Genomic DNA, 25,757 nt, shown 5'->3' on the forward strand with positions numbered 1-25,757 from the left:
AATTTCCCTCCGCATCTGAAGATCGTCAGGAAATATATATAGCAAGGAGGTCCCAAATGCCGGGGAGCAAAGATAATTACAGTTACCTCATAACGGCTTAGCATTTTGTGCCTTTTGAAATTGGTTCACATATATAATGTCATGTGACCTTAAAATCCTGTGAGGTAAGCAGGGCAGAAATTATTAACCTCATTTAACAGATGGGAAAAGTGAAGCATTAGGTAGGTAAGTGACTTGTCCAAGGTCCCACATTTAATACAGGTGAATTGGAATTTAGAATGCAGAATTTTCTTTTTAAAACAACTTTATTGAGGTGTGATTTATATACTAGAAAATGCACCCACTTAAAACCTAGAGTTCAGTGAGTTTTGACAAGTGTACACACTTGTGTAACCGCAGTTGTAACATGCTGAGCATTTCTATATCCCCTCAAATTCTCTCCTGTTCCTTTTGCATTAATTAATCCCCCCTCCAAGATCTTTTGATGTCTAATCCAGTGCTCTCTTCATTGTCCCATACTCCGATTTGACAGTCTTTTTAGCTCTATCCTGCTGCAGAGAATACAGGCTGGTAGCCAGCCAGCCTCATCGCGTTGAGTTATGAGAGTGAATGGGAAGCCAGTAGGTTGGTTACTCCAGTGTTGGTTCCTCCTTCCCAGGCTACAGAAAGTTCGTGTGGGTTCCCCTCTCAGGAGAGCTTGAAGAACAGGACACCCACTCACCTGCCTGTACTGGCTTCCCTGTAGTCTGTAGAGGGGAGCCGGAGGTGATGGGGCGATGGAGGAGATGACCTCTAGGGGATGCCTGACTCCCAGATCGTCTGCTCAGTCTCCTCCATGGAAACCAGCTCTCTGCTGCTTAGTTGCAGTTCCCTAAGGCCTTAAGCAATCCGAATCCCATATCTGATGAATGAATCCCCAAAGGTGTTGAAGATCCCAGCTCTGAAAAATGAGCAAACCCTGAATTTCATAGTTACGTAGGGCGGGTCTGGGAGAGAACTCTCCCTTTGCACCTGAGCTAGGTTCTGAGGAGAGACACTTCCCGATATGCTGTACCCAAGTCCCGGATTTTGACCAGAATGTCTGGCACATTCCAGAGGGTTCGGATGTCTGGCCAGGTTGCTGTGTAGCATCCAGCAAAGGAAGAGAAGGGGCCTGCCCCTTTTCATAGCCGGCATTGCCCCCAGACCAGCAAGATAGAAGATGGCGTCCTACCTAGCTGAAACCCTAGAGTGGCCACAGGGGGTGACCCAGAATGCAGTCTCTGCTTTTCTAAGGTGACATTGCTCCCATTTCACCACCCAGTTGGGGGACAGCCCGTGTGCTATTAGCAATGACGATAATCCCTTCCTTTCATTTGTTTTAGGCTGTGTGAGTTTATAGGGCCCTTTTCTATCCATTATCTCCTTGTTCTTCTCAATAAGTCTAGTCCCTTCTGTGAGGGTAAAAGCCCTGTCTCATCTGACTAGGACAGCTGCAAGGACAGAACAGACTCAGATTTCTCCTCTGCAAAGGCTCATCTTAAAATCTAGGGCCCGCTTCCCTGGTGGCGCAGTGGTTGAGAATCTGCCTGCCAATGCAGGGGACACAGGTTCGAGCCCTGGTCTGGGAAGATCCCACATGCCGCAGAGCAACTGGGCCCATGAGCCACAACTACTGAGCCTGCGTGTCTGGAGCCTGTGCTCCACAACAAGAGAGGCCGCGACAGTGAGAGGCCTGCGCACCGCGATGAAGAGTGGCCCCCACTTGCCACAACTAGAGAAAGCCCTCGCACAGAAACGAAGACCCAACACAGCCAAAAATAAATAAATAAATTTATTAAAAAAAAAAAAAAAATCTAGGGCCCTACGGTATTGATTTTCTTCTAGTTATCTTTGCAAATTTCTCTGGCTTTGCTGAAGGGGGAAAAAGTCACCAAGCTGCATGCTTGAGCTTCAGGTTCCTCCGTAGCTGGTAACCCCTGCCAGAAAAAAATTCTTGTTTAAAGAATTGAGCCTCAGGCACTGGTTTTTGCCTTGTATGCCCTTAAATGTCTAGCTCTCAACAGCTGGTGGCCATCCCTCGCCTCCAGCTTTAGTTTGCTGTTGACCTCAGCTCGGTGAGTCCCTGGTGTTGACTCCTTGACCTCGCTGCCCTCCTGCAGGGGCCTCTTGTACCATGTGGGCTTAGAAAACAGTGGGCTTCCTGTGTTTTGTCTACCAGCAAAGCTGGGTACCCAAAGGCCCCTGTGACAACGCCATGTGGCCGACTCCAGTGTGCTGTGAGAAGACAGTGTTAGAACAAAGACTTCGTTGAGAGCCCCAAGTGTGTACATTTGATGTGGTTGCACAGAGATTGGGTCGAAGGTCAGCTCACGTCTGCAGAGAGAGGGACAACTCCAATTTTGCAGAGGTTACAGGCCGTGGTGATGCTGTTTCTTGCACATCCCATTGGAGTTAGCTTTCTAAAGGTCCATGAAGGTTTCATTCCTTTTCATGCCCCAAGAGAGCTTTCCATAGCAATGAAAGAAATGCAGGGAATGGGTAGAATTTCGGATGGCCAAAGAAGGTTGCCAAGAAAAGAAAAGTGTCTTTGAAAGGAAAATTTTTTGGAGATGCTCTGTGGGTGCTGCTGGTCCCCTGGGGAGACGTTGGATTTATTTGACAATTCCCACCTTCCACTTAGGCTTCATGTATACACTCGTTTGGGAACTAGGGAGGGGAATAATACCCTCCCCAAGGATCTGTGGCTGAGTGCGTTGTCCCCAGGACCAAACGGAGCTGTCGCAGCTGAGAAACAAATTGGCTCAGCTCTCCCCAGAGAGCTCAGAGCTGTGCGGTTATTTCCTGTCTTTTTCCCCTTGTATTTTCCTCTTTGCAGTTTGAATTTTCCCTTTCCACAGGAAGTCTCAGCTGCCGAACCCCCAGCGTTCCCCAGGCCCAGATGGGCTGCTACCTCTCTCCTTTTCCCCTCATCAGCCTAATCACTTCTTCGTAGACTCTCTTGGAGGAAAGAAGGGTTTTGTTCACCCGCCTCTTGGAAGGGCTGCACCCTACCAAGACAGATGGCGGCCTAGCCTATTTTTATCTGTCTCCAGGGAAGAAGATCCCGCAACCTATTTTGAAACCTGTTCCACTGATTGACAGCTCTCAAATTAGGAATTTCTTGCTGATATCTGACTTAAAATTCGACAGCTGTCATCGAAACTCATTTCCTTTTCTTCCTTTGGAAGGAGAGAGATCCTCGAGGTCACTGGGGCCGACCCCTAATGAAGGAAATGAGACCCACAGGTTTCCTGACTCCAGACTGAAATGGAAAATAATTCCTCATCCTCTCATTGAGGATCCCATCAGTTTGGGGATATGCCTTTGAAAGCACACGTTTGGGTGCCATTGTGTGAGAATCAATTTAATTTTCTGGGGGAAAACATGTGATTCTGGAGTGGGAATGGAAGATGTAAAATGCAAGGCATTAACTGCCTTACTCTATTTTGTTTCTAGTGAGAAAGTTAAATGATGCTTATAGAATTACCTTGCCTCTGTTGGCAGAGAAAATAAAAATAAACTCAGCTCTCAATATACAAAGGCTTCCCCAGTTTGTTTCCCTCCTCTCGTACCAATCCCGTGTCTTTAAAGAAAAAAAAAAAAAAAGGGTTGGTATTTTTCTCTCCTCCATCAATGGGATCCTCCATACGTTAAATATGTCTTTTAAAAATATTCTCAGGAGACTGAAACTCTGCTGAAGGCTCCCTTTGGCCTCGGCTTTCTGCTCCTGCAGACTTTTTTTGACATGAGGCCCCATGCTGCTTTCCCTTGACAGATTGCATCTTGATGGCATAAAGCTCTGGTGGAAAGCTAATGATGTCGGTTCAGTTTCAGTGCCTGGAATCTTGTTATGTGGGATAGAAATCCAGCGTTCTATCCAAATTAACAGAAATGTATTAGACTGACTATCAAGGGGTCCTGGGAAGAGATCTCACTCCTCCTTGATAGTTAGTACGTGTGTCTTTTCTCAATAAAACATCACCTGAGACATTTCTTCTTGCAGAGATGGCATCACGTGCCAAGACCTGTGACCAAAGCTGAGGTGGCATCTGGGGCATCCTTCATCTCTTGGTCCATGCTTCAGGCTACGAGTAGTCAGTGTGCAGCTCATGCTTACAAGGGTTAGCATCTCAGTCTCTGGAAATTTGGCTAAAATTCCATGCACTTTGTCTGTTTGAGAGACGTTTAATGGGTCTGTTTTATAAAATCCCAGGTCAACCTTCTATGCTACCCAGTTACATTGGACCGAGGGAGTATAAACTCATTTTGCTGTTGGCCTAAGAGAAACAGGCAGGTATAGTGGGGACACCTTCTTATCTGGGCAACTGGACCAGTAGTTGGTCAGTCAGTCCCAAAAGTCAGTTACAGCAGAGAATCTTAAAAAAAAGAAAAGATACCGTCCCTAAGCATTTTATTTAAACTTCAAAATAAATAAATGTACATATATTCACAAATCTTTTGATGTGGACCAGGGCCTTTTCTTAGAGTGAGATTCTCCTCAGTAGAGTTCTGTTGACTTTCTTTAATAAACTGCACACTTAACACATTGTCTGTGATTTCCAGTTTGTCTCTTTAAGTAAAGTGAATTCTTTAATACACTTGAGAAATAAAATGCATAATGTTTCTAGATTTTTATAGTTCCACCAGTACAATTTTTTTTTTTTGCGGTACTCGGGCCTCTCACTGTTGTGGCCTCTCCCGTTGCGGAGCACAGGCTCCGGACGCGCAGGCTCAGCGGCCATGGCTCACGGGCCCAGCCGCTCCGCGGCATGTGGGATCTTCCCGGACCGGGGCATGAACCCGTGTCCCCTGCATTGGCAGGCGGACTCTCAACCACTGCGCCACCAGGGAAGCCCCACCAATACAATTTTTTACCGTTGTCTTGCCCACACCTAATTCGTCGGCAGTTTGTTTTAGCAACTTGCCTTTATCAGGTTTTTCCAAAACATTCAATTTATTATTCATAGAAACACCTTTTTTACTCACTTTAATTTAATCACTTTATATAATACATAATTAAAATAATATCTGTTATGAACAGACTACTGACCCTGGGGAAGCACCCAGCCTTGGCTGACGGGGCAGAAGGGAGCAGATACACAAGAAAAAGGCCTACTACTAACAACCCAGCCAGTGTAGTGTAGAGAGCAGTTGAAGTATGTCACATAAACTGGCAAGTTGGTTAAGAGAGCATCGTCTGTATATATCTCTCCTTTTTGCATCCATTGCTTGGTATATGGAATTTTATCTTAGCACCTATAAGCGTAATTCCTCTATTAGACTATAAGCTTAGGGAGGACAGGGCCCATGTCTTATTTATCTGTATATCTCTAGTTGCCTAATATAACGCCTGGCCCATAGTAGATGCTTAAAAGTGTAAATTGTCTTATTGATTCTACATGTGTGTGTGTATGTGTATATACACACACATATTGAGTGTAGTGTTGTACACATAGTTGGCGCCAGACAGCTCTTTCTCAATAAATGGATCTATATGTGTATCACTGCACACAAAATTCAAATAAGAACCTTTAGAATGTCTATTGTTCAGATTTTTTTTTCGCACTTGTTCCTTCCGTTTGCAGGAGCAACTGAAATTGACTGTGGAGCGTTTACCCTTGGGTTAGAATGACATGTCTTTTAGGAAGGTATTTTCTTTCTTTTTAAAATTAATTTATTAATTTATATTTTGGCTGTGTTGGGTCTTCATTGCTGCGTGCGGGCTTCAGTAGTTGCAGTGCATGGGCTCCGTAGTTGTGGCATGGGGGCTCTAGAGCGCAGCAGGGTCAGTAGTTGTGGTGCACGGGCTTAGTTGCTCTGAGACACGTGGGATCTTCCTGGACCAGGGCTCGAACCCGTGTCCCCTGCATTGGGGCGGATTCTTAACCGCCTCGCCACCAGGGAAGTCCCTAGGAAGGTATTTTCTTAATAATAGCTATACTTTATTCTTAGAATAATAAAAATAATATCAATAATAATTAGTATTTACTGAGTACTTACTATGTGTCAGGCACTGTGCTAAATGTATATTATCTCAGTTAATTGCCACAGCCCTGAAAGGAGACACAACAAAGAATGTTGTGTTATTATTTCTACTTACAGATGAGGAACGTTTGGAAGGCCTAATCTAGGAACAGTTGAGTGACGAGTACTGTTTGTTTTCAGAGTGCTGCTTCTTATTTGAGGGGTTTGGTCCCTCTAGGTGGGGTGAAAGGAGCCCTTGAATCTAAAGAGAAGGCCTAGAGGGAGAAGCTGTACTTGCTTTTGGCTTTCTGGGAGCCAGGGTAGGCACTCTCTGGACTCCAGAGAATAAAAAGGATCTTTGTGACTGCGCGTTGCTCAGAGTGTTTGAACAGCTCCTGGCAGGTGGTAAGGAAAGGCCAAGGTGGCACTGAGAACAAGCTACTGCAGGACATTGGATCCTGCCCGTCACTTCCCTCCCAGGCCTTTCACTTGTCGGCGGGCTCTTCTGAACTCCTTCTGCTCCGCTGGTCTGGATGTGTGGGAACAAGCTGCTTGCAGGTGCCAATACAAACAGCAGTGTGGGTCCTGGGAGCCTGGGCTGGGAGCTGGGCAGAGGGTGGAAGGGCTCGATTTTGGAGCAGTGATGATGGAAGTAATTTTCCCAGCTGTTGGCATGAGATTGCTTCTGAGCTGAATTTAAGAGAGAGGTAGGATCTTTGGTCTATCTACACTTTTGGGACCCAGCAGATATCACAAACCTCGTCTTCACAAATGACAGAAATGAATCTTAAAAAGTGCTAGTCCGTGGGCCTGTTGGTCAGGAGGGTGAGAACAGCAACAGCAGCAACAAACAAACAAAACCCCCATGGACTGGCAAACAGAATTTCTTCTCAAGGCTACGTCTGAATGTTGGACTCGTCCCTTTTTTGTAGGTTGGAAGGAGACAGCATTCAGAGCCCACCTTTTCTAGTCCCCCTTTTCAAAGGAAAAGCTGTAACTGATTTTGTGGTTGGCTTTAAATTAATATAAAGACACCTTGGCCCGGAACTTAAATGAAAGGATTCTTGATGTACTTTTCAGCCAAAGGGCTTTTATGCTGCTGTGTGGCCATTTTTTCTCCTACTTGTCTGCAGCAATTACTGTTTTTGACAGTTGTCTTGACAAGAGTGTAGATTTTAATTGAGGAGGGTGATTTCATTTATTAGCAAGGTTGATTTCATGTTAGAATGAATTCTCTAGATCCTTCTTGGATTACTTTATGTTCCTTGACAAGAAAGATGTTGACTACCTTGAGTTTTATTCTGAGCTGGATAAAGTTGTCCACCTCAGGAATTCTAGATTAGGGAGAGAATTTTGTGTGATGTGGGTCCTGTCTCTGGAAAGTGCTGTGCCCATCATGGTGAAAGGCTTCTCCAGTTTGGCCTTAAACCGCGAAGCTGGTTCTCTGAAACGCCAGCATCCTAGCCATGCATGCAAGCAGAAATTGTTCATACATAGGCCATGTTTGGATGTCACTCTTCTTCAGTTTCATATCCAGTTTCCGCTTTCCTGAGACAGAATGCAGTCAAATAGCCCTCACAAAACCACTGGCCTTAAAAGCTCCCCCAAACATAATCCTTACAAGAGCCTTGAGAGGTGGTATCATTATCCCCATTTTACAGAGAGGACGCTGAGGCTCAGAGAAATTAAGTAACATGCCCAAGGTCATGTAGATCCTAGGAACTGAGATCTAGGATTCCAAAGTCTGACTCAAAGTCTGTGCTTTTCCCACAGGGCTTCTGAACTTGACCTCAACCCTTTGCCATTTATGTTGCCTTTTGCACTCCTTGGAAATAAATGAACTAAAATGGGTGTGAAGGAGAAGAAGAGAAACCTAACTGTGAGCCTTCAGATAGGTGCTTGTGGGGGACCCTCACTGTCAGATAGGAGCAGCCAGCCCTGTCATTTTCGTTTATGTGGACAGACTTCTTTCTCCTCTGCTGATGGCCACTGGGTGGAAATAAGGATGCTGCACAGAGGAGAGGAGCTAAATGTAGCTTCCTGTGATTTACATAATAAAATTAGAATCTCCCCAATGGCCCTTTCCTGTCTGCTGGTGGCCGTGATGGACTGCACCACCCTGGGGACAGCTTCACTTAAGGGCCTCCCTGGGGTCATCAGGCCCACAAAGGGTCTTGGGATCAAATGTGCAGTTAAATTGATGAGATCAATTCATTAGGATAAAGACTTCCTCTACTTCCAAAGCAGTGCGGTGCTCAGGCCAGTCTCTCTCCTTTCGAAGTAACATGTATGGATAAAAGGTTTCATATTGGGAAGAGCTCTGTGCTGCCCTTTTTTCAGAGCTTTGATTATTTGAAGCGAGGGAAAGACTTCCTGAGCCTACATCAAAATATTCAACTTTGAAAGATGAATTGTTTTGAGGTTAGTTTGCTACCTGCTGTTTCTTTTAGAAATGATTTTTCTATAGGTTTAAAAGGTGACCCAAGTGACTTTTTTAAGTCTGGGAGGAGTTTTACAGACATTGTGTGTGTGTGTGTGTGTGTGTGTGTGTGTGTGTGTGTGTGTGTTACCTCCTTCAACTCTGACCACCTGGTAGTCAATCTAATGTCTTCCCTCATCTTGATCCTTTAATTCAACATTTCATTACCTATTTTGGTGCACATAGGAATTAGATTTTTTTTTTTCTGAACTCATAAAAGGCATTCTAACCCCAGTGAATACCCTTTTCCTAAAGACAAATAGAAAGTGGTTTGGGTTTGTCCCCTTTGCTTTAGTTCATAAAACATCTTTCACTTCCTCTGATGCTGATGGTCTTGAACTTATAAAGTCAGGAAAGTCAATTGAAATCAAAAGATATTAAGTTGAGAGAGAAAATGATGTTTCCACACTCCCAGCTAGAGGCAGGCTTTTTAATCCATAGTTTCAGACTTGTTTGATGATAAAGTATAGTGACGCCTCTATTTTTTGTTTTCTTCTGGTTTTCTTTCTAGTTCCATAATCAGGAGCTTGCTATTCTCTTTCTAGTGCTATAATTAGTAGTCTGGTCTAAGACATAAGAACCTTAAAGTTCTTAACAGAAGCACTGCTTACTCGCCTCATTTTATAGAGAGGCCACTCAGCCTCTATGCGTCATTCAGTTATTCAACAAACATCATTGAGCACTGACTATGTGTAAGAACTGTGCTAGATGCCAGGGGTCAAAGACAAAGAGAACATGCTTCCTGCCTCTGAGTGCATCATCTGATCGTGAAGCCCACATACAAACAACCAGGCAAATTCAATGTGAGAAATGTTGTAATCAAGCTACACTCACAGTTCTGATTTTGTACTTGTCTGTAGAGTAGCAGTTTCTATCCTGTTTTCCATTTACCTGTTTACTCGCTTGTTCCTCTGTGAGCTCTAGAGGGCCAGAAATGGATAATGGATGTGGATATGAATATGGATATGGAACGGATGAGGGAAAGGAGGTCTGTTACCAATGCCAGGCCTGTCTTACAAGGCGTCCTGTAGCTTTTAACCTTCCTGCAAAATGTTTTAATTCCTAAAGACTGATAGGAAATGGTCTTGGGTGGAGCCACCTGGGAAATAATGGATTTTGCATTCTTGCTTATTGCAAAATGTCTGATTTGCTTTTTAGGATTCTCTTAGGTTCAATCGTATGAAATCATCATTTTGTAGGTAATTTCACATGGTCCAACCTAAAAAAAGAGGCCAATTTTACAGCCTTCTGGTCTTCTTTAGGTTTAAGACAGGCACAGAGGCGAGGTTCTGGGCAGCTATACTGCCACCGGTTTCCCAGGTCGGAGTATGAGTCTCTGTTTGGAGCTTCAGAGAGGGAGGGAGCTTGTGCCCCAACTGTTCCTGTGACACTCAGCTTTGGAGTGGAATTCCTCCGGGGAGTGCCTTTTTGTAGATTGGACAGGGAATAAAACTGCTGCTCTGTGCCCATTTTAAAGTATTTTTGTTTACTTTGGAGAACGTACAAGAACAGGGTTTCACGCATATATAAGAGAAAACAGCAAGTGAAAAGGATGTGTACACAGTGGCATGAATGGGGTGCTATTCTTAGCTGGGGCTCTAACCTAGAGAAGAACAGGAAACACGATGCTTCTGAGTGTGGACTCCGGCTGCCCCAGGCTAGAGCCAAGGGGCTTTGAGTCATAGAGAAACTCATGGTAGCTGCTAGTGTCCTCCAGACCTTCCTCTTTTGGTAAAAAAATTTTACAGTCGTGTGTCTCACACTGAGATGGAGGAGGGAGGGGATGGCTTTCTCTTTTAACGGATCTGGAGAGAAAGTAGAGGAAGGCTTGGGAAGTGGGCCTCTTACCTGTGCTACTTCTTCCATAGGAACGATCCACATCTATGTGGTAGATGGAGTAGCTCCTCTCAGTCTGAGTGGTTTAGCTTCTGAGAAAGAGAGGGTTGCCTTGGCTGCCTGGATTAAACCTTCTTCAGAAACTTGTGTTCTTTGGTTTGTTGTTCAGTCTCTCACGTTGGGGTCAAACCTGATTTGCCTTTGTAAGACCAAGACTAGAAATGCCTGATGTATGTTATAGCCACAGTGGATGCCAGCCATTTTCTTGTCACCCAATGACTGCTAATTGATTTGAATATATCAGGGTATGGAAGATGGACCAGTCATCCAGCTTCCCTATCTGAGGGTGTGATTGATAGGAGGAATGTTTCCAGGTAGCATTTTCCTGGATTAGGATCATGATGGTGTTAGCCAGGATCTGTGTTGTCACTGTCATTACCACTGAATGATCTTTATTATGAACGTTCTTAGACCGGGTGTAGGAAGGTGATATACATCCAGCCCCCACCCTGTATGCTTATTGTCTAATATTGACAACAGCTCCAAGTCAACATTTATAAGGGCATGTCTTTAGTCAGAACCCTATATGAGATGGGATTTCTTTAAGGAGGGCCTGAAATTGTAACATTACTATTTACAGACTCTCTAAAAGGGATAGGGCCTGTATAGAAACCATTCCACTTCCTCATTTCTCTAAATGGAAAAAAAAATCTCATTTCCTTTCTTTCTTTCTTACTCAGAACGCTAAGTCCATTCAGCTACCCCAAAAGTTATTATAGGCAGGTCACCCCTCTTAGAAGAAAGAAAAAATTTTCTTCCTTTAGAGTGGTACATGGGAACCTGAGTCGCCTTTTACCTCTTTCCTGATATGATTAAGATTTGTGCAAAATGAGTGTAAGGAAAACACTGGCTATAGACCTGACAAGTGGTTCACAGCATGTTCCTGTTTGTGGTTAGTCTGTGCTTTGACTATGTGAGGTCCCCATATTTTCCAGTTGTCACACTGTATCACTGCTACAAGTTAGCCTCCTTAGGTAAGACAAGTGCCAGTTAGCATCATCGGTTGGGGAGGAGGAGGGGAGAGAACAGAATTGTAAGCTTCTCCATTAAAGTGGTGAACATGTCGGTGCCAGGCCTTGGAGACCTGGCTTGAAAAAGCATGGAGGTTACTGCCAAGAGCCCCTGTGGATCTGTAGACCTCACCATCTTGGTGCTGAGTTTGATGAGTCACACAGCCTTCAGGTAAAGTCATTCCCAAGGGATTGAGAGAATGTGCCCCTCTTGGTTTGGATTGTGTCACATTTACTTTTTCTGGCTTATATCTGCTACTGATTTTATTTATTTATTTTTTTTGCGGCACGCGGGCCTCTCACTGTTGTGGCCTCTCCCGTTGCGGAGCACAGGCTCCGGACGCGCAGGCTCAGCGGCCATGGCTCACGGGCCCAGCTGCTCCGCGGCATGTGGGATCTTCCTGGACCGGGGCACAAACCCGTGTCCCCTGCATCGGCAGACGGACTCTTAACCACTGCACCACCAGGGAAGCCCATCTGCTACTGAATTTTTTTGCATGATTTCTTCCCCGCAACTGCTGTTGATAATTTACGTGACACCAAAAATTCCAGTGAAGGTAGCTTTCTCTAAATGCTGTGGAAGCAAGAGGGCAGAGAATTGATCTTGCCCCTGATCCAACAAATCGCAATCAGTTCTGTTGAACCTGGCCAGGCCTGGTCACTTAGGGTGTGTTCTGGGAAATGTGAGGTCTGACATGAGGTATGTACAAGGGAGGCTGGACAGGGAAATGGCTTCACAAAATAAAATAAAATATGCATATTGATGCGATCCCAAAGAACTTGCCTTTTTGGTTTCATGATGGCAAGGTGCTGGATCAGTCTTCTGTGTGGATCACAATATGTGAAGCCAGTTGAAGTGAAGGGGTGTCTAGACAGGAGAAATGATGAGTTGAAGTTTTATCAGAGGCTAAAGATCTTCTCTTGTTCTCTAGCAAAAGTTCCTCTGATGTGGAATTTCTCTGTTTTGTCCAGCTAATTGGAATTATAGTCTGGTTTCTGTCCTTAAAAACACTGATGTTGGGGGGCTTCCCTGGTGGCGCAGTGGTTGAGAGTCCGCCTGCCGATGCAGGGGACATGGGTTCGTGCCCCGGTCTGGGAAGACCCCACATGCCACGGAGCAGCTAGGCGCGTGAGCCATGGCCGCTGAGCCTGCACGTCCGGAGCCTGTGCTCCGCAACGGGAGAGGCCACAACAGTGAGAGGCCCGCGTACCGCAAACAAACAAACAAACAAACAAAAAAGAAACAAAAAAACCCACTGATGTTGGGCTTGGATTGCCTAATTCTCTTTGCTCATCAAATTGATGGCATCAGTAGTAAGGCATGAGATCTAATGTCTAAACATTAGTTTGGTTTTGGATGACAGGTTCCTTGGGTTCTTAAGTTAGCAGAGGGAAACCAAGAGAGGCAGTATGGTGTAACTAGAAACAAACCAAACCCCGAACAACCAGCTTTAGTGTCAGAGAGACCTGGATTCAGATCCTGACTGTGCCATGTATAAGCTGTGTCACTTTGAGCACATCATTTAATCTCCTAGAACCTTAGTCTTCTCATTGTAAAATGTGAGCAGAATAACTGCCTACCTTGTGGGGAGGTTGTGAGGTTAGAAGGTGGAATGCCCAGGAAGGGCCTGGCATGTGGAGGCACACATCAGCTTCAGCTGTTTCTGTTATTAGCAATGGACTTAGCAGTGTACGCATCTGTCCCTCCGTGCTTCCCACTTTTCCATTTGTAAAATGAACTTGACATTTCCTACTCAGTGGTTGACAGGGAGCCAAGTGAGATATCTGAGCTGGTGAGGATGGATCCTGGGTCCAAAATTGGGGTTCTACAAGTTGCGCTGTCTGTATAAGTTGTAGAACTATATTAAAAACATACCCTGCTTGTTTCCTCTTCTTGGTCTCCCATTCAGAGCAGGGCTCGCTGGCTTTGTGCTTTAAATAGTCCTCAGATGGTGACTTGAATAGTAGATGAACACAATCCTTGTGAATCCATTTGCCTTGTGCTCGGGAATTCTAAGACCACAATCGCCGGAATTGAAAGCCTCTAACCTGACATCCCACTGGAGCCACGTGTGCCTGCTAATGGATTTCTTTGGGAAGCTGGGACAAAGGGCTGGGTCTGCTTCTGTCGTTGAGTAGGCCAGGTAGGGGGCAGTCCATGAAAAGCCAGTCACCTAATTGTCTGCAGTTTATGAGTCTGGCTTACCTGGGGATGTCAACATTATGATCCAATTAAAGTTCAGCCTGTTTACTCTGCTCCAGTTGAGGGGTTATAGGAGAATAAAGGCAGATAAGATATTTATGGGTGAACCCTTTCCTGTTTCTTTTTTTTTTCTCTAGATCTGTGATTAAAGGATTAATAGCACTTGTTGTTTATTGAGCAGAGCCCTGGGAGGGAGGAGGGCTTTAGCACTTATTTTGCTTCTTCTAAGAGCCCAGGGCTGTGCCAGCAGCATTTCGCATCTTACTTCATTTATTCCTCATTATTTTTAGCCTCATAATACAGAGGGTCAGGACTTGCCCAGGGGTCATGGTCATGGGCCTTCTACTATTTCATGCCTTGCATGCCATCTCTCCTAATAGATAGGCAACAATGTGGTCATGTCTGGAAGATCCTGGTGATTTAAAAGCATCACTGAATGTTCATTAAACATCTGAATGTAGTTATTATATATGGGAGACTGGGTTCACCATAGAGCTCCTGACATTATCTGCAGAGAGGCTGGCCCTGACCCTGAGTTTGGCGTTTTATGCAGTATTTTGGTTGCCCGACTCTGGAGCCATGATGCTGGGACCCTCCATGGTGTGGGGGGTGTTTCTAAGAGCAGCCTGAGGCCTTAATTATCTTACTAAAGACATTGCCCTCTGCTCATGGAGTGTCTTTCTCTGGGAACTCTGGAGCTCCCAGAGACAAGATCTCAGCTTCATAACATCCCTGTCGAAACAGGGGGAGGGTGTCTGAAATCATTTGCTCTCCTTTACAGCAAGTGGGAGATTCAGGCACAGATGGGAGACAGAGGCACAGAAGTTAAATAATTAGTCCAAGGTCACATCAAATGATTTCCAACTTAGCTGACAAATCCATCTAGGACTTGGTCTCCCAAATGTTGCAGCTTCCCTTACAGTGTAATCTGGTCTCCACCACTTTGCATGGCTTATCTTTCTTCCTCCTTTTTCTCATTTGGTAAATAAGATGTTTCTTACGCCTACTTCCTGATTAACGGTGGGCTTTTTTTAAATTTAGCCCTTCAAGATGATCAATGACTTTACCTAGAAAACTGCTGCCAGAATGTGGTTTATAAAAACATACCTTTGTTGTGATTTCTTCCTGATACTGAATTTTCTGCCCCTATATTCTGCACACTGTCAGTTTCTGTGGGTTAAGAACCTTGGGACTCTCAAGGGTAACCTTGACAGAGAAGCTGCTGTAGTTGGGAGTTGTCACGTTTTTCAGAGCAGTGGTCTTGGTGGTGGGGGGTTCCTAGAAATTCCTGTCCTGAGCTTCGCAGAGGAAGGGCAGCACGTTCAAGGATAGCCTTGTCCTGTAGGAAGAGTACGGATTTGGCTTGTGTTACTTCTTGTTTCTTGTAATAATGTTGTTATTTATAGTGATACCTTTCTAGTTACCCTCATGACTCAGTATTCATTAAAACATACGAGATTACTCATGAAATGTTTCTCCCTGTATTTTATTTTATTTTTTATTTTTTTTGCGGTACGCGGGCCTCTCACCGCCGCGGCCCCTCCCGCCGCGGAGCACAGGCTCAGCGGCCATGGCTCACGGGCCCAGCCGCTCCACGGCATGTGGGATCCCCCCGGACCGGGGCACGAACCCGTGTCCCCTGCATCGGCAGGCGGACTCTCAACCACTGCGCCACCAGGGAAGCCCTCTCCCTGTATTTTAGACGGGAGCTGTGAGGTGGTGTGATTACATATGGCCTCTTAGGAAGATGGCTGAGTTGTTCAGATTCTCAGCTACATTATGTGATGTTTTTGGTCAGCTTCACTACTTACCACTGCAGAGTTATAAAGGGGAACTTTTTACAAAAAGAGATAGATTCACCCAGGGGAGGGGATCCATTGTTAGTAAAATAGGTCTAATGCCAAATGCTTTTTGTTTCCTGAAGACCTATCCAACTGCAGATCTTCTGGCTTCATAATATATTCAGTTCACAGTTACTCATTCAACATTTTCTGTATACCCATTCCGTGTCAGGTACCACGCTGGACATTGAATGACAGAGATGAACAAACTCCTAAATCTTAAGATCTCACGATAGGTATTGGAATTTAGTGTCATTTAGCTTCATTAGATTCTGCAGTAGTTCCAAGATTTCCCAAGATCCTGTCCCACAGTGTCCTGTTTACTTCAGAGTGTGTCATTCTCTGCTGTCCTCCATTCCCCGCCCCCCGCAACTGCTGCTACCCTGGGCCTAGCTTCCTTCCATCACCTCTCACCTGGACTATCTCAGCAGCCTCCTAACTGGTCTCCCTGCCTCCACTGTTGCCTCTTTCAGTCAACTCTCAACACAACAACTACAGCAATCTTTTAAAAATGGAATTCAGATCATGTTACTCCTCTGTTCAAACCCACCAGTGGTTTTTCCATTCTGTGCATGGTTGGGCCCCCACTATCTGCTTGACCTTGCCTTCTACTGTTCTCCCCCTCGGACGCCTCTTCATCAATATTGGGTTCATGGTGTTTGCTTTAACATGTCAGCCAACCTGGGCATAATCCTCTCTTAAGGCTCTGCTCTTCTCTCTGCCTGGAACATTCTTCCCCTGGGATCTGCATAGCTCACTGCCTTAGATCTCTGCTCAAAAGTTACCTTATCAGCAGGTCCTTCCTGACCACTCTCTATAAAAGGTACTCCCACCTTGTACTTCCCATTTGATTAGTGTCTGATTCCTCTTTCCCCTCACTAGAATATGAACTCCACAAGGGAAGGGATTTTGCCTGTTTTGTTCATGGCTATAGCCCTAATACGTAGAAGATGCTCAGTGAATACCTGTTGGCCAGACTTCCCTGGTGGCGCAGTGGTTAAGAATCTGCCTGCCAATTCAGGGGACATGGGTTCGAGCCCTGGTCCGGGAAGATCCCACATGCTGTGGAGCAACTAAGCCAGTGTGCCACAACTACTGAACCTGCACTCTAGAGCCTGTGAGCCTCAACTACTGAGCCTGCGTGCCACAACTGCTGAAGCCCACGGGCCTAGAGCCTGTGCTCTGCAACAAGAGAAGCCATCACAAATGAGAAGCCCGCATACTGCATCAAAGGGTAGTCCCTGCTCGCCACAACTAGAGAGAAAGCCCGCACGCAGCAACAAAGACCCAACGCAGCCAAGATAAATAAATAAATTTATTTATTTAAAAAAACAAAAATACTTGTTGGCTGACTGAATGAATCAGCCTATTGCTGAATGACTCAGTGAATGTCCTATGTAGAAGGGGCTCTTGGACCAGTGGTGCACATCTCTCGGATGGCTGGTGTGGGGATAACGTGGTCAGATTGGCTCTGCCTATGTGGAATAGAGTTCTTCTTAGCATCATCCCAACTGGCTCCTATCGGGTTGAAGCCTACCGTGTTAGCCTTGCTAGTATCACTTTTTAGTCGTAAAGTCAGAGGATGTTAAGATTGGAAGGGATCTGGGACACCATTAGGTCTACTTCTCTCTTACTGATGTGAGAATAAGAGTCTAAAGAAAGTGGGTGAGTTACCCAGAGTCATAAAGCTGGTTAGGGTTAACCTGGAATTAGGCCTCTGACATCTGGTTCCATAGTCTTCACTACATCTAGTCTCCTCTGGCTGAGAGAGTTCACGGGCTTTCAGATTTGACAATTTCTCTCCAGACTCCAAACAGGAGCTTTTATCTGGACGTTCTGGGTGAGTGTAGATGGATGATGACCCTGTAATATGTGGAAAAATCCCAAAGACTGACCAGTGTGAATGGGAACTACTCCAGATGTGCCAGGAGCACCGCAGGCAGGCTCGCTCTTCCATTGGCAGGAGCTGCATAGGGTGGAAAGGAAACCAGAATCAAGGTCCTTTGCCGCTCCAGTTATTTTATTACATGTCACAGTCAGAATGTGTCTTCCATTTAAATTCAGAGTTTTTGATGAATGGCCAGACCAGCTGCAAGCCCTTTAGGCCAGAAACCTTGATCTCGCCAACTGTTCATTTTCTCGATGGACTTCCTTATTTCAGGCGTTTGTGTCTAGCCGGCCTATTGTGGACTTGTCAGAGGGGTGTAGAGCCCTCTCTTTGCGACAGTCAGTTCCCCCCATGCAGCATGTGTCCTAAAGCTGGCCTGCCTCCATCCTCTTTTTAAGTGCGTGTGTGTGGTCTTTTGTTAAGTAGGGTGAAGTGAGAGAGGACCCTCAAAGAGAGAAAAACTCCTCCAGCATTTGCTAGAACGTGTTTGTGAGCTGACCGAGCTGTAATTGGGATGGCAGAAAAAAGGCTTAAATTTATTAATTTCTTGTCAGCTGTTTTGTCATATAAGGTGCCCCAATTTTAGAAGGCACTTTGATCATACATGAAGAATGTGTTGTATTAATTCTACTCTCGGTGGCCTCTTTGACCATACCTATCAAACATACAAAAAGCCCATGTTTTTGCTGCTTCTAGTTTTGCTCAAGCAAAGGCTCTAGACTTTCTTAATTTATTTCAGCATATTTCCAGTTTAGATATAAAATGTACTCTGGGGATACTGACTTCCAGTAGCCATTTTGGGGGTCAAAGGAAGTTAAGTATCCTGAGTACAGTAGCCATATTAGCTAAAAAGCTTCATTTTGGTTTGGTTGCAAATTTTATTTTAGCTTAGTTTTCTTACTTTAGGTGGGCAAAATAATAAAGGGCAGAAAGTTTAGAGCTGTGCCCTAAGACACTCAGCAAAACAATAAGACCTAGAATTAGGAATCAGGAGTGACTCTATTTACAGATTATTTCTTTTCAGGCTGGGCTAGTGGAGTTTCTGAGCACCACTGAATTCTCCCTTCTACATCTTCAGATTTTGTAAGGTTATGTTTTAGCCCTTTGGGGTCAGGTCCGGGTCACCATCACTCATGGGAGCCCTTGATCTGGACAAGATGGACCTTGAGTAGTTGAGTTCACAGAACTAGGGCAGTGAGAGGGTCTCTCCTCTTGATTATTGTACATTTTCTTACCAAAGAGCTAGAGGAGCAATCTCAAGGTCAGGGGAACTCACCCTGATGTCGTGGGTTGTTTGGGATTATGCTGGATTCTGACTTGGGTTCTGTCATCAAATACAGAATGCTCTGATCCTTAGGGGCAGAGGTAACTCTTCAGCCTGTGGGTTCAATAACCAGGAAATGGAATTCTTACCCATTCTTGTTTTTTGTGCTAGAAGTTATTACTTTGAGATTTGAAACTGCCTCTTTTTTTCTTTCTCTCTCGCTCTCTTTTTTTTTCCAGTAGCAGTTTGAAATTGGCTGTTTATTCAGACAAAAGCAAAAGGATGTTTACCCAGCCTGGGAAATAAATGTGAACCAACATAGCCTTTTCCCAGCTTTCTTTTGCTCTTTTGGTAGCATGTTAATTGTATTTTCTCTAGTAACCTTCCCCCTCCCACCCCCCGTTCTTTTGGCAGCCATTATTACTTGAATTGGAAGAGCAGGTGAAGAGCTGTTTTTAGGACTCTCTGGAAGAGTACAGTACAGATGACAGTCTCAGCTAATGGTAACCAGAGTCAGGGGGCTGGGGTCAGCCTGAGCTGGAATCAGTCAAATTAGCACAGCACTGACTCTGAGTGGCAGAAATACAAGTGACCACAGAGTGTTAAACACATCTGGAAGAGGAGTCTGACATCATCCCCGGCATCTGTGGGGAATACGCAGAGCCTGTAGACCCATTCCTCTTTGACCCTATAAAGATTCTTTAAAAAGTAATGCCCCTGAGTGGTTTTCTGGCCAGCTCGCCTGCTCATTTATCTTGGAGGAGATGGAAGGAGACAACCTGCCTGTGAGGCTCCTCGGGCCCCAGAGGCAGATGGATTCCGCATTTGAAAGTGCTGAAGCTAAGAGACCGGGTCTTAGGGGGCCCTGAAGGGTCTGCTTTTCCTCTACTCATTGTCCCTACAAAACTTTTCCTGGCAGCCAGCATTGCTGTTTAGACGGTTTGTTCTCTGCTTGCTGTTTAAGTTGTTTGGCAGTGGTGTGTCAGGATGCGGGTTTTCTGAATGCTTTCCCAGCTGGTTACTTGAGTGGCGGTTAGGGCGGGGCGTTCTGAGCTGCTGAGGCCCGTCTTCTGTCTGGACACTCTCGGCTGGACCAGTGGGAGAACGTCATCTTCGTTCTGCTGCCTCTGGTGCTGTCGTGGGTGGCTCTTGAGATGCGGATAGGGTGAGTTGGGGGAGTGATAGGTCTTTTTTTGTTTCTTTCTTGTTGGTGAAGGAGTCCAGACTACAGGAGTCAATGTGACTTTTACCATTATTCTATGCATAATTCTCTGCTAGCCGTTGCCCGCTTCCTCAGCCTATAATTTCCCCAGCTCCTCTTGGTTGAATTTATTTAAGGGCTCCATTTTCAAAAGCAGGTTCCTTTTTAGTTCCTGAGCCAATGATGACTGAAAAGTAAGTTCTATAAGCAGCCTCAGATCCACCACCTGGTAAACCGTGCTGCCAACTAGACCTGGGATCTGGGATTCTAGATCAAGGGCTGGGTGCCATGACGCCCCTGTAACTCCCCACATCCCTCTAGTTGGCTCAGCCCATTAGGGCTAAAATTGCCGCTCGTATCCTGGTCTCTCTTAGAGGCAGAGACCTTGCCTAAACCCCAAGCTGCTTGACTCAAGTTCTGAATTGCTCTGTTTTTGGTGGTGGTGGTGGTGGCGGGGAGAGGGTTCAAATATACACACAAGAAATTTAATGAGTCTCCATTTACCCAGCACCCAGATAAAACAGTTATCCCCATTTTGCCAAATTGGTTTCATCTTCCCCAGACCCCTTAAACATTTACTGTTATACAGGAAAGGCTAAATAATTACTTAACTCCCCACCCCATCTACCTTTTAAAATCACTTTTCAGAATAATGAGTTAGTGACCTAGTAATTTCCAGTGGTGACCAACAATTTTTTTTGTTTTTTTAAATGTTATTATGAACTCACAGATTTATTATGTTATCGATGTGCTTCAACCCATTGCATTCATTATTCATTAATTGTTTTGGATGCTCACACTGTCTCATCTTAGGTCAGTGGATATCCCTTCAAGTTTATCCCATGTTCTTTTGACATGACCCCATTGAACTTTGATAGCTTCCTTGCTTTCTGGCACAAGATGTTCCAGGCTGTATATCCTGCACCAGATGTGGAATCAACCATTTCTCCTGGGGGCCTTGATTTCTTTTGGTAGAGAACACAGTCCGGGCTCTAGGGCTAAATTACTTTTGTCAACTGTCAACCTTCTCCTCGGGGACTATAGCCTGCTCCCCTGCTCGTAGCCAGTGTGAGGTTCTTGCTGGGAATCAACAGATCAATAGTCACCCACTGTGGAGTTCTGTCTCACTCTGGTAAGGATTCATCTCTGAGGATCTGGTGTTCTATTCCCTTGTTCTGACACTTTTGCTTCAATCACCCTGAATTTTGCTAGTGCTATGTATGCTGTGCCTTGGACTGCCAAGCTGTTCTCACTGGGGCCAACATCCCAGGCTAGAATAGTTGCCCCAGCCCATGCCTTCTACCCTGTAAGCAAGATTCTATCTGGGCTCAGCTTAACTTCTGCCCCTGTGGGCCTTGTGTTCTACCCGTTTCCAGCATTCCATTCATCTGAAACTCTCCCTTTCCTCATCAAAATCTTATCAGGTCTTGGGACTTCCCTGGTGGTGCAGTGGTTAAGAATCCGCCTGCCAATGCAGGGGACACGGGTTCAAGACCTGGTTCGGGAAGATCCCACATGCCGCGGAGCAACTAAGCCCGTGCGCCACAACTACTGAGCCCACGTGCCACAACTACCGAAGCCCGTGCGCCTAGAGCCCGTGCTCCGCAACGAGAGACGCCACCGCAATGAGAAGCCCACACACTGCAACCAAGAGTAGCCCCCGCGCGCCGCAACTGAGGAAAGCCCGCGCACAGCAACGAAGACCCAACGCAGCCAAAAAGAAATATATAAATAAATAAATTTATTTAAAAAAAAATCTTATCAGGTCTTTAAAGATTTACTGCTGCTTCTTGGGTGCTGAAGAACCAGCTCAGGTGTTCCTGTTTCAGTTTGAGAACCTATAGGTCTGTCTCATGAGGTGAGTGTCAACCCGGCTGGGTTTAGGCAGAGTGGGGGCGGGGGTTAGAGGGTGCTGTTGGCACAGCACATACCTGGCTGACTTATTCTCAACTTTTTCTTTACTCTTGTAATCTGTGCGTTTCAGCACCTTCTGAGTGGCGTTTGGTAGGTTATCCTGTTGATTTTCATCCAGGGAGTAGGATGTTCTGGCTCTGTACCATTGGCAAAGGGATTTGAGGATAGGTAATGGGCTACAGTTTTGTTAAATGGGACAGTATGAGGAGATGGCCTTGAAAAGAGGCTGGGCAGCGGGGCCTATTTGAACGGTTGGTTCTTGGCTCCCATACTGGCAGATCCTTGACAGGAATTTTGAATGGTTCCAAGTCTAACAGATCGCTTGTACTTAACTTCAGAGGAAAGTCAATTAGTTATCTTCAAGGTTGACTGTGTACCTTGAATGCAGTTTTGTGAATCTCTGGAGGTTCTGTGTGTAAGGTTTACTTGTTCTGTTATTTTCGTTTCGCTTGTTTACATGGAGACCATAAATGTTGAAGAGAAGCAGACATTAGGATTGAGAAACCCAGGAGCCTTGTTCCCTCCCATCCCCTACTTGGGTTCTGCAACAGGACCCACTGGTGAGTAGTAAGGAGCCAGGCTCAAAATGAAGTAAGCCCAGATCTAGCCCTGCTTCGTGCTTGCTCAGGACTGCAGTAACTTGCACTTCATTATATCCGGTGGGAGATTCAGTAATTTATAGCCTATCATTTCTGGAGTCTGGAGATGGCTTTGCTGAAGCAGATTCTATCATATTAGAAGAGAACCTAGCTGGCAGCGTCTAGGACCCGAAGCTTTTAGATGCTAAGTAAGGAGGCCATATGAAGGGAACAGAATGACTCTGGAACTCAATCCCCCACCTGAGAAAGACAGTACTAACATTCTGGGTTGGCCTCTTTTCATTTCCCTTTGATTCTGAGTAATAAATTCCCTCCCTGCTTCCCAGATGAACAATTTGGGAGCCTGTATTCCCTAGAATGACTCTGTTCTCGCACCCATCAGATTGCATTAGGTGAAAACTCCTTGGCCTTAATGAATGTTGAAGGATTTCAAAGGGCTAATGGAAATTCTTCTAGAAGTAACAATTTCCATTCTGTTGGTAAGACAGTTCTGCAGAAATTCCCCAAACGTCTTGGGTTATTTTATAAAGTAAAACAGCCAGCATTGGGTTTTCTTTGCTAATAGATGACAGAGAGAATGTGGACATTTGGAATTCATGGAGACTCCCTGAGTTGCATTTTAGCTCAGGTGTTATGTCACCTTTCCTAACCCTTTTACCAGAGCTGCTCACAGGAAAACAGCATAGATAGATTTGCTTTACTTCTCTCTTTGCCTCCTCCTACCATTCTTTTAGAAAACAGCGGGTGGCTGCCTGCCAGGTAGAATCTGGATGACAAAATCCAAAGCTAGATTCAGAATTGTAAGCATAACCCCTGCCCAGGTTGCTTACAAAGAAAGAAAAGGAAGAGTTTTGTACAAAATCTTGCTTCACTGGCTTTAAATATGGTATTTATTGAGTTATCACATTTTAATTTAGCCTTGTACTAGTTGCTATGCCCCTTTTGATTGATCAGTTTCATTCTACATTTATGGAGCGCCTGCAGAGTTCCTGGCACTCTGCTGGGGCACCTGAAATGAAAAGATGAACAAGACATGGTCCTTGCCACCTGGAGCTCACAGTCTAACGGGAAAGCATCAGAAGGTACAAGAAAAGCTATAGTAGTCTTGCCACATACTTTACATGTGTATCCTAAAGCCAGTTGGGAACCATGGGATTATTTTAAGCAGGGGAGTGACATGATTCAGTTTATATTTTAGAAAGATCACTAGTGGCAGTGAGGATAAAGTGATTTAGAGGGGGTGAGGCTGGAGGCAATAACAGTTCAGACGATAGATGTTTATCGAGCCCCTGCTTAGTCCTAGGTGTAGTTCTAGGTGCTGGGAACCTAGGGGTGAACAAATCAGACAGTCTGTGCCCTCAGGGAGCCTATATTCTAGTGGTGGTGTGAGGTCGTGTAGACAGACAGTATGAATGATATTTTTCAGATGGTGATATGTAATTTGAAGAAAATAAATAGAAAATAAATAAATGGAAGTTAGAATGAGCATCAGGGTAGGTGCTGACCTATTGGGTTAGTTAGTGAGAGCCTCTCTGAGGAGGTGACATTGGAGCTGAGGCAGCTACAGGAAGATGTGGGGAAGAGTGATCCTGTTGGGATGAACAGCAGGGGCAGGGACCCTGAGATGGGAACATATTGGCACAGTGTTTGAGGGCCATAAAGAAGATCTGGGGGGCTGGAGCATAGAAAGAAGGGCAAGTGGTACTGAGGTGAGGTTGGAGGGCCTTGTGGGACATGGGAAGGAATTCAGATTCATTCCAGTGGAGTGAGAAGCACTACAATTAATTAAGTCAGAGATTGGCAAAATATGGCCCATGGGTCAAATCTGGCCTGCCGCCTGTTTTCGTAAATAAAGCATATTGGAACACAATCGCGGCCATTGGTTTACAAATTGCCTATGGCTGTTTTTACATTACAAGAGCAGAGCTGAGTAGCTGTGACAGAGAACATACGGCCCAGAAGGCTTAAATATTTACTATCTGACCCTTTATAGAAAAAGTTTGCTGACCTCTGAATTAAATGATCTATTTAAGTTTTGAGAAGACACTCTGGGTGCTATGTAGAGAATGAATGGTAGGAGAAAGAGTATATCTGAATAGTTCAGATAAGAAATTACTAGATGTTGAACACCGGAAGGCAGAGGTCATTCTGCTTTTATTCTGTTTAAAAGCACCTAACTCTTATCTATCCTCTCTAAATATTGTTGAATGAATGATGAGGTACAGATTAAGGCAGTGACAGTGCAAATAAAAAGGAAGCAAGGATCTGAGAGATATTTAGGAGGTTAAAAAATCAGTAGAGCTCCTTGCTGATGAGTGGATAGAAGTAGGGGCAAGGCAGGAGGAGTGTATAGGATACCCTTCAGCTCTCTGGGTTAGGTATCTTGGTGCATGGCACTGCCATTAACTGAGGCAGGGAGAGTGGATAGAAAGGGCATATGTTGCCAGGGAGAAGGACATGGGGCACCCAGGACGTCCAGGTAATGATGTCCAAAAGATAGTTGAAAGAGGTCTGGAGCTCAGTGGCATGAGACTCAACTGGTGGTGACAGGCATGTTGGAGTCATTAGCTAATGCAGACTCTCCCAAGAAGAGGAGGGCAGAACTAGAGCTCATGGCATTTATTTCCTCTACAGACTTGGATCTAGAGAGGAGGCAAAGCTACACTAGCTGTCTGGACAGTTTGCATCCGTTAGTCTGGTCGTCTCGTGACTACAGGATGTTTTTTCTGTGGAGACTGGCAGGCTCCCATGAGGGCTTGCCTTACTCACTCTCCTGGATGCCAACCTCTTTCCCTTAAGTGGGGTGACTGGGGCAGCTCTGGGGGCTCTTCCTTCCCAGACTCCCTGCTAACACGGGAACATCTGTGGCCTTTTAACTCTGCGGTTGATTCGTGTCTGCATTTATCTTGTTGAGGATCTGGATAGGTAGGAAGGTCTTAGCTGGCCTAGGAGTTTTGTTAAAGTAAGAACTCTCTGACACCAGGGTTAGACAATTGTTTGAATTTTATTCATTTTGGTGCCAATCCTCTTAACCCACAAAGCTAGATAAACCCCTGACGTGCCCCTCTATTTCTCCCTTCTTTCTTCTTGTTTGGGGTAGGGAAACCACAGAAGCGATTCATAAAAAAGCACTTGTATTGAAAGTGGCCTTAAGATAGTTGTAATCCTAGACTTGGATGTAAATCTCCCCTCTTCACAAAAGTCCATTATGAAAACCCAAGAATAAAATCACAATTGTGAAAAGAGGAAGGCCACTCTCTACCCGGTTCTCCCCACAACCCCGTTTTTAGTGTAGTGTCACGTTTCTGTTGTTTTTGCACATTTTAGGAGGCTGAGTTAACCGAGTCTTAAGTATAATGTTCAGATTTTTATGGGCTCTCATGTTTTATCGGTTTCTCCTTCCCTAAGGAGACAGTCAAGTAATAGTCTTGTTACTCCTCTCACCTAAATTATTACTGCCCTGACGTTAGTGACTCC

At 45.1% G+C, this 25,757-nt stretch overlaps 1 protein-coding gene and 1 long non-coding RNA gene across 11 annotated transcripts in view; both read left to right on the forward strand.

The window, feature by feature from the left end:
• Positions 1–25,757, forward strand: part of SRGAP2 (SLIT-ROBO Rho GTPase activating protein 2) — a 242,266-nt gene that overhangs the window by 28,394 nt on the left and 188,115 nt on the right. The gene's annotated exons all lie outside the window — the stretch shown is intronic.
• Positions 19,387–21,523, forward strand: LOC308607345. Its single transcript, XR_014013993.1, has 2 exons — positions 19,387–19,731; positions 21,192–21,523. It is a non-coding gene; the product is annotated as an uncharacterized lncRNA (long non-coding RNA).

This window comes from Mesoplodon bidens (genome assembly GCF_964165515.1).
Source record: "Mesoplodon bidens genome assembly, chromosome: 2".
NCBI classification, from domain to species: domain Eukaryota; kingdom Metazoa; phylum Chordata; class Mammalia; order Artiodactyla; family Ziphiidae; genus Mesoplodon; species Mesoplodon bidens.